Source organism: Desmodus rotundus, chromosome 4 (assembly GCF_022682495.2).
Source record: "Desmodus rotundus isolate HL8 chromosome 4, HLdesRot8A.1, whole genome shotgun sequence".
Taxonomy (NCBI): Eukaryota; Metazoa; Chordata; class Mammalia; order Chiroptera; family Phyllostomidae; genus Desmodus; species Desmodus rotundus.
The window spans coordinates 125,402,627-125,417,659 of NC_071390.1; the positions used below are offsets into that span (position 1 = coordinate 125,402,627).

At 37.5% G+C, this 15,033-nt stretch overlaps 1 pseudogene; it reads right to left on the bottom strand.

Annotated features, from left to right (window-relative positions):
- Window positions 1-4,248: 4,248 nt before the first annotated feature.
- Window positions 4,249-9,155, bottom strand: LOC112320676 (transmembrane protease serine 11B-like; annotated as a pseudogene).
- Window positions 9,156-15,033: the final 5,878 nt, after the last annotated feature.

Here is a 15,033-nt window from a genome sequence, read left to right on the forward strand (position 1 = left end):
GTCACTGGTTCATTCCCAGTCAGTGCACACGCCTGGGTTGTAGGCCGGGTCCCTGGTTCAGGTGTGTGTAAGAGGCAACTGATCAATATTTCTCTCACACATGGACGTTCCTTTTCCTCTTTCTCCCTACCTTCCCCTCTCTCTAAAAATAAATAAAAATGATTTTTAAAAATCAGGAGGTAATTTATATATTTTGGATACAAATATGTAGATTCTTGACACCATCTTTCATATATTTAACTGCTTACTCATGCCATTCATTTATTTAACAAATATTTGTCATGTATGAGGAGGAGCCCTCCCAAAAAACAAAATTATCTTTTGGGGGGCAAGCCTCGTGTAGTATAGGCTTCGCCTACTAGGTGAGTGTTCTAGGAACCCATCAGTATTAATGTATTAGCTGGCATTGTTGTGAGAGGCTGCGTTCAGCTGCAGTGAATTTTTTTTGAAGACGTTCAGCACGTTTTCCCATTTCATGATGGGTTATTTGTGAGTGCACTGGCCCACACTACAGTGAGTGTTCAGCAGTTTTCAACCAAAGGTGGCATGGCCCCCCATGCCCCACCCTCCCTATTCACCTGATCTTGCCCTGAGCAACTTTCTTTCGTTTCCCTGGATGAAAAAAATCCCACAAAGGAAAACATTTTGCTGATGTGGAAGAGGCAAAATGAAAAATGACAGAAGCATTAAAAGGCATCAAGGTCAATGAGTCAAAAATTGTTTTCAGAAGTTCAAAAATGTCTCGATAGATGTATTGCATTAAGTGAAGAGTATTTTGAAGGTGACTGATGTTCAAACATGTAAGAATAAATACGCAGTGTTTTATAAATAAATTCCGATTTGGGGGGGCTTCCCCTTGTACCTCCCAGTGGAAATACAACAATGGATATAATAAAGTTCCTGTCTTTGTGGAGCTTACATTCAAATGGGAAATACAGATAAACACTCAAGAAAATAGCAAATATATACTTTAATATGAGATATTTATACATGCTTCAAAGAAATAAAGCAGAGTAACTGGGTCTAAAGTGGCATGGTGGGGATCAGGGGTGATAGGTATCTTTAGGTTGGTCTGGAAAAGCCTCTCTGAGGAGGAAGCTTTTAAACAGAGACGTGAATGATGATATTAATTGGCATGACATTTCTCTATCTTGAAAACTCTAAATTGCTTTTAGGATAACGTATGAACTTTGCTAGTTAATATTTAAGATTCTTTAGAACACCATTTTTTCTCTTTACTTTTTTGTAATTTTATTTTTTCCATTACCATTTATCCCCTTTATGCCTTCCTATCTCCCACCTAGCAATCACCACACTGTGGCCCATGTCCATGAGTCCTTTTTCCTTCTTCTTGATCCTACCACCCTCTAACTACCCCCATTGCTTTCATCCTGCTCTCTATCTATAGGTCTGTCTCTGTTTTGATTGTTAGTTCAAGTTGTTCATTAGATTCAATATATGAGCAATATCATGTGGTATATGTCTTTCTCTGACTTGCATATTTCAATTAGCATAATGTTCTCCAGGTCCATCCATACTGTTGCAAGGGGTAGAGTGTTCTTCTTCTTTACAGCCAAGTAGTATTCCATTCTGTAAGTGTCCCATAGTTGTTTTATCCACTCATCTACTGATGGATACTTGGGCTGCTGCTCTATCTTGGCAATTGCAAATGATGCCTCAATGAACACAGAGGTGCTTAGGTTCTTTGGAATTAGTATTTTGGGCCCCTTCAGATATATATTCCCAGAAGTGGGATTGCTGGATGAAAAGGCAGACCCATTTTAATTTTTTGAGGTATCTCCATACTGCTTTCCACAGTGGCTGCACCAATCTTCATTCCCACCAACTGTGCAAAAGGGCTCCCCTTTCTCCACATCCTTACCAGCACTTGTTTGATGATTTCTTGATGATGGCCATTCTGACTGGTATGAGGTGACATCTCATTGTGGTTTTAATTTGCATTTCTCTGATGATTAGTGACGTTGAGCATCTATTAGTATGCTTATTGGCCATCTGTGTGTCCTCTTTGGAGCAGTGTCTATTCAGGTCCTTTGCCTATTTTTTAACTAGACTGTTTGTTTTTCTTGGTTATTTACAAATTTTGGATATTAACTCCCTATCAGATGTATCAGTGAATAGGTTGTCTATTAAATGGGTTGTCTTTTTATTTTGTTTATGGTTTCCTTTGCTGTGCAATTTTTAGATTGATGTAGTCCAATTTGATTACTGTTTTCTTTTGTGTCCTTTGCCTGAGGAGATATATTAGATAAAATATTGCTACAAACAATGTCTGAGATTTTACTGCCTAGTATTCTTTTAGGATTTTTATGGTTTATGATAACATGTAAGTCTTTAATCCATTTTGAATTTATTCTAGTGTGTGGCATAATCAGGTGGTCTAGTTTCATTTTTCTCTATGTAGCTCATTTTCCTAACACCATTTATTGAATAAACTATCTTTAGCCTATTGTATGTGCTTGCTTCCTCTGTCAAATATTAATTGACTAAAAATTAAAACATTAAATTTGAAAAGATTTCATAAGTCTGAATATTTCAAAGGACTGATAAGATCCCTTAAGACATGCTTACATAAAGCTTTTATTTAAAAGCAAAGAATACAGCACATCATGAGAGTCCAGGCAAGCACTGGGGGACCCAGACATGTTATACAGGTGCGAGTTCCCCACAGTCCTCATTCAGACACATGTACATTTTGTCTCCAGATTGAACCACCAAAATCTGTTAACCCCAAAATATCTAAAGGCAGAAACACTCAGCAAGATCTTGGAAGAGTAAGCAAACTGGCCCAGGGGTTGCCATAAAAGTTTCAGAATTTAAAACTCACATAAATCCTAATGGCCTCATTTTGCTGAAGAGTCAAAGCCAAGTGTCCAGGAATTTCCAGAGAAAAAGATAGAGCTTTCCCAATCCAGTTGTAATCCCTACACAAATCCTAATAATGAAAATAAGAATACTTCAAATGCTGTTCCTAGAATGACTTCAGGATTAATATTTTAAATTGTGGAAGACTGAGGAAGGATGAAGAATTCTGTTGAATAACTAATGTAAATTGTCTATCAGACCTTCAAATAGAAATTTTAGCTATGTGCAACTGGAGGTCCAGGGAGAAATCAGAGCTAGCGTTAAAACATTTGGGTGTTGTCTGCAAAGAATTGGTATTGAAAGTGTTGGACTGGATCAAATCATCTAGGATATGAGTGGAAGCAGAGAAGAGACCTGAAGACTGAGCCTTGGGGAAGCCCTACATTTACAGTTTGGGAAGATGTAGAAGATCCAGCAAAAGAGACTGAGAAGGAACAGCTGATGACAGAAAAATTGTTTCTGCCCCCACAGCCACCTCACTTATTTGTGTCTCAAGGACTTTATAATTGTTCCCTTTGGATTTCTCTTCTCTCGGATGTTTTATATGTTTTGCTTTCTCATCATTTAGGTCCAGCTCAAATGCTCCTCTCTTAGAGAAGTAATTCAGACTGCCCAATCTCAAGTACTCTTCATCTGCCCCACTATTTTCCATCACAGTTTTATTTCCTTCATAACATTTATCACAATCCAAAATTATCTTGTATCTACTATCTTCACCCACTAAATGCAGCATCCTTGAAAGAAGATACTGTGTCTATCCTTGACAATTGCTGGAATAGGCTAAGTGCTTAAAAAATATGTGTGCTCTGCCTGAGAAAGTCAAGAGAGAGAAAAATACTATCTTATCATACCTGGTGTGAATTGGCTTAACATTATTATGCATCTCATTTGGGTCATTCCTTACAATAAAAACTAATATTCCAAATAATTGAGGTAAGAAGTAGTTTTACTTTATTTTAGATACTTTTAAAAATCTTGAACTGCTTTTTTTAATATTAGGAAGTAATTTCCAGAGAGTAGAGCTACTAATTGGTTTTATACAGTCCCCTGACCTTGAGAAACTCAAGTGAAAGCAAACAAATGACAAGAGAAGGACAAGAAGAAAATAGTATATAAATAATTGTGACATAAAATTACTTTTAAATTCCTGATTAATTTTGGATCTACACTCTATGAAGGAAAATTCATGTGACCATTGTATCTTATCAGAGAGGATGGAGATTGGCTTTAAGCAAATAATTTTCCTCTCTAGTCCTTAGTTTTGCAATCCATAAATTGAGAGATGTGGCCCAGCTGAACCTCTGAAATCCCTTCTTCACTCAGAGATTGTATAATTCTATGAGGTACACAAAATATCTCATACTGAAATAAAAATTGAATGTACACTATGTATTACATATTCCAATTTTTAAAAATGCAATTATAACTTATAGAATAAAAATAATTTATTTGGTAGATGGAGCAAATATGTTCTCATACTAAGGAAAATATGTAGTATTTTTTTAATTCTGAAAAAGAAATTAAGGTCAACTCTGAATATAATGGTAGGTAGGATAAATTAATGCTCGCTTCGGAAGCACATATACTAAAATTGGAATGATAAATTAGAAGTAGGCAATTAATAAAAATATTCTGGCCATCTACTTTTTTCTTACTGTTTGTTTCCACTATTAGTTAAATAGGTAAAAATATGGATAGTGTTTTAGATATAATAAAATATTGATAAATACCTTTGTGTATTTATATATAAGAAAATGATTGATATACAAACCATCAAAATAAAAAGATTTTGAAGCAATAGATAAGAATACCCTGCAGTTGTCCTTGTGTTCAATTCCAAAGTTACTTCTCCTTCAGAGTCCAGTCTTGGAGGTAATCCAATCACAATAAGCAATCACTCTAGTATAGACACCTGGCTTGTTCTTTTTAGTGCATCCATCACCCAGTTTACTATTCCAACAAGGTGCCAGATCTTTCTAGAGTCAGGGTAAGCTAGTGGTCCACCAGAGTCTTTCTAGAAAAAACAGAGAGAGAAAACCTTTTCTCATCCTCAGAATGTCCTTTTACCTCTCTGCTGGAGTTATCAGCAGCCCCTGAGCATTGAAAACAATCCACCCTCTTTAGGCTTAGAAACTCTGAAACTATTGGGCTTATTCAAAACCCAGGGGAAAAAACAAAAACAAACTAAACAAACAATTAGAACAGAAACAGAATACAGACATGGAGATCACTTGGAGGATTATAAGCAGGGAGGGGTAGGGCGAAGGGGGGAATGGGGGAAAAGGTGCAGGGATTAAGAAGCATAATTGTACAAAATAGACAGGGGGGGTTCTGGAAAAGTCAAAGAACTTATATGCATGACTCATAGACATGAACTAAGGGGGAGGATTGCTGGAGAGAAAGAAGGTATGGGGCAGGAGGGGGGGCAAAGGGGGAAAAATTGGGATAATTGTAGTAGCATAATCAATAAAATACACTTAAAAAAAACCCAGGGAAACTCCAAACCAGAATATATTGTCTACAGCTGCCAAATGTTGGATTCAGCCGCCTAGAAATTGACTTTAAAGCGAGTCCAGCTCTGGAGAAAGTGACTCAGCTGCTCCATGATGAAGCCAGTAATTCATGACGTGTTTACATGCTGCATCTCTAGATAAGGAAGAGGCAGTATTGTAGGTCTGCAGGTTGCCCAGAAAATACACCATATCTATTTTATTACCTTGTAGGTATTATTATTTGCATGGATTCCTAGACTGAAAACTCCATGAGGGCAGGGATTGTGTTCGCCACTGTATCCCCAGTATCTAGTGTGGTGTCTGGTACAAATGGGGGTTATCAATATTCACTATATGTAGTAAAATAAAAGGGTACTCTGTGGAAATCATTAACGCAGAAAAAATATTTTGTGTAGATAAAAACTGCCATTTAATGAGTACTTTGGGAGAAAAATATTTGACAATATATGTATACATACCTGGAAGGTATCAGCTTTTCCTGACATATATCCAGCACATAGCATTTTACCTGTTACCAAGTGAGATAACGCATATGAAGCATTGCAAACTTTGTTGTCGATAATATTTCCAAAGGCCTCTTGAAGTATATTTGGAAGGGGACCTAAAGGCAACAAATTCTGCATATTAAGGGGATCTTAACTTTGTTGAGACAAAGAATATCTGTAAAATAAAGCAGATTCTTTTTGGTCACCAGGAGCCAGGTCAGACCCAGGTTAAATTGGTCTCTTTCTGATATTTATTACAGCTGGCTGCTTCTCACACTTCCATTTTTTCCAGTTCTCATTCCCAGAGACATTTGAGAAGTCAAAGACAACGCCATGCTTTTGGTTCCAGCACTTGATTTTCTTTTCAGCATATTCACTGATTGATTAATTGCATGAAAGAGTGAGTAATTGATTAATTGCTTAAATAATCATTCCCATGAAGCTATTATGTTTTTACAGAAAAACTCACCATTCATACACAGTGTTCCCTATCCTGTGACTACAACACTGTCATTTTCTGAGAGCTTCAGTGTGGCTTCAGGAAGACGAATACTATGAATGCACTTTGCGAAAGAGACTTCTTCAGCAAGCTGCACAAGGGCAATGTCATCATGAACCCCAGCCACGCTAAAATTTTCATGAGAAATAATGTTTTGGACTTTTTGTGTCATATATGGTTCATTTACTAGAATTCCAAAGTTGACGGTCCAATCTCCTGCATTATTTCTCCTGGAGGACAGAGTTCAATGAGAACACACTGAGTTCCTGTGCCACAACGGTGTCCACAGTGGTCCTGTCATAACTGTAAGGAGCGAGGTTTCCAAATAACACGGTAAAGCACTTAAATTCTTATTTTTTTTTTTTTAAAAATTGTCTTTGACTTAGGGATGTTATAAATGATGCAATCACATAAAAATTGTGTTAAGGACTGTTAGAGCTATCAGCCTTCTGCAGATCCTCCTAACTAGAGTCACTGATGTCTTTTCCTTGTACTTCAGCCCAACCCAGTTTCTGAACAGTTAACTTGGGTGGGCATCACCTGAGCAGCCTCAGTGGCTGGGATCCAGAATCACTCTTATTGCCAAACAGCCTAGATTTCATGAGCCTATGGAGGCTCTGGAATGGCATCTGTATACATAAAAAAAAATTGTCCTTTGTTCTCACCCAGTCACCCTATTATATTTACCAATTCAATGCATTTTGGCTTCTAATGTTGATGTTATGACCCTTTCTCCAGTTCTCCATTGAAACTCTTCCTCAATTTAGAACCTAACATTCCATGTAACTGCTCTTGCCTTCTCTCAAATGATCAGAAGTCTGTGGGGGGTTTTATTTTGTTTGGTTTTGTTTGTTTGTTTGTTTTTTTTTTAGAGCTTCAAGACTTTCATGTAACAGTGACATTCTTCAATCCTTCTACTGTCCTAAAACCGCCTGACTCTACACGCTTAACAGCTGTGTTTGCCCAACTCCATTGCCTTAGACTCAACCCAGACTCCACCTTTAGAAATTTATATTTAAACGGTTTAGTGTGATCTTAAGGACCTACACATTTAGTAAATCTCCTGAGTGGTCCATAGTCCATAGTCCATGGTCCATAGTCACATTTTTGAAAATTGCATCAGGGGGACAAATCCTATGAACATTCTTTGTAGGAGACTTGTTCAGGAAGTATCTTGTCATTCAGAGATGCCCTCAATCAATACAGATTTTCTAAGCATATTTTCTAATGTTTCAAAATCTTCTTTACTTCAAATTACTCTTTTTGTTTGCTATCCACAGAATACAACATTTTTTTTTATTCCATCTCAACACATTTGAAGACTGTTTTCTCAACCCAAAACACCTCTTTCCCATCCACCAACCCCTGTTAATCAAAACTTCTATTTGTAGAGGCCAGATCTAGTTTTATATCTTTATCTCTCAGTTGGATATGCTCTCCTTATTCATCAAATTTCCATAGCTCTTACTTGTGTTACATAGAAGACATTTACTATACTATACTGTTTTATACCTTAAATATATCACTTTTAAAATTCTCTAACTAGATTGTAAACCCTGAAGGACAAGAAAAGTAAGCACTTAGTAACTGCGGTCAGCCATACTGAGTTCACATTCAATTTCTGTTATTTAAGGGCTCTATGATCTTGGCCAAGTTATGTCACTATTTCTGCACCCTAGTTTCCTCATCTTTAAATATGTTTAATTATATCTTTTGTGCAGAATTATTGTTATGATAAAATAAAATGGTATAACTAAAGCACTTACTCTCAGGCCAAAATGGCTATTTAAAAAATGAGACTTGTTTCTATTCACTTTGCTTTGCTTTACCAAATTCAAATGTTCCTGCTTCCCTTTGTTTATGCAGGTAATCATAAATGTATATGGCCCTGATGAATGTTCATACATTACGTTAACCCCCACAGACTACCAAAAATAGGCTAGTACCCAGAACCCTACCCTTAGACAGACTTTCACACTTACTTAACAAAGCAGTGAGCTGCAGACAATAGCCACCTGCCGCTGATCAGAGATGCTCCACACTGGTGTTGGCCCTTCCACTGCTTACTGGCCTGCCATGGCCATGCCCCCACATGGGCATTTTTCCCGTTCACAATTCAGTTGTCTGATGTAACACTGTTGGCCAGTTGTCTCCCACAACCTGAAGAAAAGATTTATTTATACAAGAGTAGGTATCTTTGACTATGCTTTATAAAATATGTATATCTTGAAACACCATTGAACCCCTATAGTGATTGTCTGGCATCTCTTAAGTGACGCTGTAACTTTCCTGCAATGTACTGTTATCACAGCACCCCACTCCATCTCAGTTTGGGTGACTTTTACTTATCCTCATTTCCAGTCTCAAGCATCTTTCAACTACTGACTTTTATTGTATCTATTTTTTATCATTCTCATCTCCCCAAGTAAATTGCAAATTCTTTGAAAGTAGAGACTTTGCTTCATTAATGTCTGCATCTTGAATAGCATATGCAATGCTGTTGCTAAGGCCCCCTGTGGACAATAGATATACTATAAATATCTACTGAGTGCATGAATGCAGGGTTATTTCTTGGGGGCAACATGACACTCTAAAGAGAATTTATTTAAAAAGTACAGAACTGTTTTTCATCAATGATAAATACATTTGATATAGCCTAGTTTTTTATTTTCTTATTACCATATTTGTTGGACTATAAGACAAACTTGTTTTCCCCAAATTTGGGAGGAAAAAGGGGGTACTATGGATGGAGTCCCCCTTACTATGGGACCCCATTACGGATGGACAAACAGGGCAATCCTCCCAGTAGGGAGGCCGGGAGTGGAGGAGCCAGCACGTTACCCGCAAGTTACGCGAGTGATACGCACCCTGACCCCCGAGCTCCGAGGAGGCAGTGGACAGCTTCCTGCGGACTCCAGACGACCTGCGGAGGATCTAGGGACGGCATGGCCACTCTCTAGGTGAGAGAGGACACCAAGGAACCCAGAGAGCCCCCCAGGAAAGCCCGAGCCCTGCCCACAGAGGCTCCTGTTGCCTCCCCAGAGCTCCTACCATGGGGCCTGGTCCTCCTTGCCCATGCCCAGGATCACAGCAGGAGATTGCCTTTTGCAGACACCCAAGGGCCCAGGGCGCCGATTCCTTCACAGAGAAGGGTGTTAGAGCTCTTGGGGGGACCGACGTGGAAGCGGTCACACTCCTTTCTTGGGTGGTTTAGCACAGACTTAAGGGTGTTCAAGCCACTCGGTCAACGTTTGCCGCCTCGGGACAGGGCGGGGGAGTTTCAGCCAAAGTAAGACTCAGCCGCTCATGCAGAGAGCGGGCCTGACTCCCCATGGGAGAACCCGTCTGTGGGCGTGGGTCCTGCCCGCCCGGACCCGCTCCACCTGGCGCGGAACTGTGGCCAGCACCCCCTCTGGGCCCCAGGTCCCTGGTTCTTCCCTGGGCACTCTGCCTTTGCGGGGGTGGGAGACCTGCTGGGAAGTGTGGTCTCCAGGAAAACGCATGGTCCTCTGGACGGCAGGGAAAGTGTCCAGTTCCATGGACACAGTCACAGGGACCCTGTGATCCTGGCCTGATGACTCAGGGGTGGGGCTCGGTTGCCCCAGGGAAGGGAGCGTCCTCTCAGGGGAGGCCTCTGTTGGGAAGGCCTGCGGCGCGCCTGCCCATCCCTGCATCCTGGCCCAAAACGAGCTAACTTTGGCTCTGACTGAAGCCATCTCCTGGAGCGCTCCCCTGTTTTCTCCATCCGTAAGGGGACCCCTATCCATAGTACTTTTATATCTAAAAGATCACAGTAGTTTATGATTTATTTAAACCTTTCTCTAAGTAAATATGACTCATGGACTCTAGGAATTGACTATTTTTGAATAATAGCTGAAACCATTAAAATGATGTTCTAAATACCAAAAATACAGTTTTCTCTTTCATTTACCAAATTAATTTTTGGCCATAGTTTTTTTTTAATGTAGAAATTTGCATTCTAGGATGAATCCCTCATTGAACAAAGAGAATAGGTTAAAAATTAATCTTCAGTGAATTTAACCAACTCTGTATACTTAACTGAACTATCATCGCCTCACTTTTGCATTGAATTAACTTCAAATAAAGGCTCATTGGCTATTCTGTCATAATCAACCATTCACCTTAATCACATTACAATAATAATATTCATACAAATAATAGTAACTATATTATTCACAATTTTAAAACATCAGTCTTACTATAATTTATCTCACAGTCCATACCAGGTAACATTTTCTAGATGAGATTTTCTTAAACCACATTCTGATATGGCATTAACTTAAATTGTAAAACATAACAAACTAGTTTCCATTTATTAAACCTTCCACTACAGACCATTTGAATTGGATGCTCCTAAATCGTTATATAGTTCAGAGTGTAAATGCAAGATGTCAGTGCAAAAAAATTCCCAAATTTTAAAAAGATAAACCTTTTTTGTCATAGAGGGCTTTAAATCCCTAAGGAGAAAATTTTGAATTAGAAACAGAGAAATTAGTGATCCAGTGAGTTGAATGGCCTCCTCTTCCAACTCTCTCCTGGAACTCTGGAAAAAAAGAGTACCTTAGAAAGGGTCTGATTTAAATATGTATGAAGTTTTAAGGACTCCCAGAAGTTTGCCAGGTGCTAATTCAGGATGGGTAAAGTAAAATACATTATTCTAAAAATCTATAAAGACCTCTAGAGCTTTAAATTATTTCTATAAAACATTTTTATATTATAAAATATACTTCAATTATATTACTAAAGAACAAAAATAGTAGTGTTCTTATGGGTGGTTATTATAAGAAGTAAGCAAGGTTTTGCTGAAATATGGTTCCTTTTTTCCAACTATCTGAAAATTTGCTAGACTTTGCAAAACCTTTAAACCTTAGAAACAATAGCATATTTCTTAACAGTGTCCAGAAATAAAAATATGAATTATAGAAAGCAACCAAATAGCACAAAATTAGAAGATACCCCAGCAACTTGAGTTTTATAGACTTAATTTCCCAAGCAAAATCCCATTTACCTGTACATAATATTCTGATTTTGTGGTGGTGTCAGGGATAATGGTGGTGATGACGACGATGATAGTAGTGGTAATAAAAATAAGAATCTTCTTGTGTAGCTAGTAAGGTGATAGATGTTTCACAGGTTTATATGCTACATTCAGCATTGGTTGGTTGGTTTTTATGGGCTGGGTGACATGTGAAGAACAAGTGAGATGAAACTTGTCTGACTACTGTTAAAGAATGTTTCTATAGTTTCCATGAACCATATTTCTATAGTTTCAAGGTAGGAGTCATCCAAGGAATGACAAACTTCCTTGACTTGGCCATTAGGGGGAAAAAAAAAAAAATTAGTCTTGGGTTAGTCACCTAAAAGTTACACCCAAGAAACAGCTTTGTGGTAAACTGGGATAATCCTAAATTTGTTTGACCAATTCCAACCTAGTGGCTTCTTATTCCTCAACTGAAACCAACTATAACTACATAGAAGTTTCTGACAAATGACTTTCCACAAAGCATGAATTTCAATATAACTAATATTGTCTCCAATCTGATGTAAATCAAATTCCATTTCATTGTCATTTGCATTTGCTTTTCCCTAATTGCCAATAAGAATAATCATTTCACATACTGAATATTAAGAAATTCTGTTCACCTATTTAATATTACTTATTCCCAGTGTACAATTTGCTATTTTGTTATTTAATGGAGTTCTTTCATGTGTAGAACATTTTAAAAATACTTAATAGTCTAATTTATCATACTAAAAATTATAAAATGTTAACAAATATTTGCCACCTTGATTTCTTCAAAGTATTTTCCTGGTTTTTTTAGTCTAAAATTTAAATTGTTAATTTTTTTTACATTTAGGTTTTGCTGGTGTTATTCAGGTCTGGTTATAAACCATTTCTCTTTGTGTCAAGAGAAGTTAAAGATACAGAATATTTGTTAACACAAATAAATAGAGAACCTGCCCATCAAATAATCAAACTAAAATGAATTTAACATGACTCTCTTCTATCTTAAGCTGCACTTTTCATACATTGTTTTACCCCTGCTTTAAATGTAAAAAAATAAATTTTAATTGTAGCTGTCAAAGACTGTACTTTCAGGGATCATTTCTATAGTTCATTAATTGTAGCTGTCATTAGGATCTGAATTTATAATCTTTAATTCCTAAATGTGTATTAATACCAAAAGCCTCTTGAAACTCAGAGTTAAAAAAGTGGAAACCACATACCAACATGTACAGTTAGATAAGAAATACTAGTTCATAAAGTACACATTTGTTAGTTTTTATCAATTTTTTGGTTTCTTTTAATTTTTTCTCCAAAAATCTGTACAAATTCAGAACATCTTTTGTTTTTGAGGAACTGCCTTAATAATCTCACTTTTGCCAAAAATTTTAATAAAATTGAATTAATTTTCATCAGTTCCAGTTTTCCAAATGCCCCTGGCCTTTTGCCACACCACCCCTCCCCTGTTAGGGTGGACTCTTTCACACCTACGAGTGTGCGGTGTGTGTAAGGCTCTTCACCTTTCATAAAGATATCCTCCCACATTTTCTTTCATAAACTTGTGTTACTATTTGCACTTTCACCAATAGTTTATATGGCGTTAATTTTTGTGCACATTATAAAGTAGGAATAAAGATACACTTTTTCATGTAACTATTTGTTGACCCCGTACATCTATTGAAAATGTACAAACGCAATTCTTTATTCACTGCACTGCAATGGCACCTCTGTTACAAATCAAGTAGATATCATATGTGGGGGTCTGTTTCCAAGCTTTTCATTGTTTTTGTACCTGTTTCTAATATCAGAAATAGCAGTTATGGACTGGTGTGGTTCTCCAACTTTCCGTGTTATCCAAGATGAGCCTTTCTTCCATTTGAAAAAAGCTTAAAATTTCAGTATTTATATTGTCTTTCTCCTCTTGGTTCCAGAACCACAAAAGCATCATGCCATTTTAATTATCTTATTGAATCATCATGTATTAAATGATTGAGTTATAGAACGTATATTGTTCAAAGGACAATCCCACAGACTGCATGTTCCAGTTTCAATTCAACCATGAAGTCTTAATATCAACCTGAAAAGAATTAATCAAGCTCTGTGTAACAACGGGAATTATTCGCCTCATGACAGCACTTCCTCTTTCTGAGTTTATATTTTCCCAAAAGCTTTATTACGGTATTTGCATCTGTATCTGGAGGCATTTATTTTCAAAATCCTCAAAATCTTTCAAAAATACCTTAAGACTTTCTACTGAATCTTCTGCAATATCTCTGGCCCACATTAATTTTATTATTTTCTGTGAAACAATGTCACATACTTTATAACAACTAATTATTGTTTATTTTTCAATTTGTGCCATACTTATTTCTCCCAATAGATTATAAGGTCCTGAAATATACAGTTTATGTCTTATACTAATTTTTTATACATTCCAGGTTCTTAATAAGTACTTACAGGTTGATTGTCCAAATCTTACAACATGGAATAGGAAGCAAGAACTTCTGTCTTTCCACTGCTTGTTTATTCCTACATAGTATTTGATTCTTAGTAGAGCTATTTTCTTTGACATTGGAGAGAATATTTTGGTTAGCTTGGCTGGTAAGCTGACAGAAGCTTTTTATAATTACACTGTTCTTGATAAGCTTACTACTAACAGGACCTAGTTCACAAAATAGCAATATAAGAAGATTGGTTTTATCAATAAAGTCCACAATAATCCAGCTCTAAGAAATTGTTTCATGCTTATTAAACTCATGAGACATATTTCTCTGACCAACATGTCATTCAGCTAACTTAGATTTTGAGCAACCCTATTCCCTGCGTGTAGAAGGTATCATCAGTCCATAACTAGGGAACTACTTGATATTCTCAAGGAACCTCTGTAGCCTGGTCAAGAGGTGATTTATATACATATCAAATAAAATATGCTGATGCTTGTGGGGAACTGTTCCAAGCATGGTAAATGTGGCTCAGCCCCCACTCGGAAAAGCCAGTGGGGAGCGAGCTTGGCAGGCAGGACCCACGTCCATGGATAAGTTCTCCAGTGGGAAATCAGGCCTGCATTGTACCTAGACTGCTGAGACTTGCTCTTGCTAAAACTCCCTCACCCTGAGGCAGCAAATGTTTACTGAGGCTTTATCTTCCTAAAATCTGGGCTAGACCTTCCAGGTATGGAACATAGCCATTTCAACCACTTCTCCCTTTACATCGCAAATATCCTCCTTTGATGTATTCAGCAACACCCTCTCCTTTGTCTTCAAAAGATAACCACCCAAAACAAATCTTTGCATAGTAAAAGAGGACCTTCTTTGATGTGAGGGGCCTAGAAAAACAATAAAAGCCTGTCAAAGCAAGGGTCAGAGCGCTCTCCTCTTGAGGGAGTGGCCACTCCGTACCTTTTCCCCCACAGGATCTCTGTAGTCCATGTGTATTTGAATGCTGCTACCACAACGGATCCTGCGGGCCAGGTTGCCCACTGCCTATACGTCATCAAGATGAAAACATCTCTGCATTGATAATTTTCATTGCTGAAAGTACAATTACATTATATAATCTGTTTCTACTAAGGAAAATTTAGGGAGGATCGATAAGTCTTGCCCTTGTCAATCTTCCCTAATACAGATT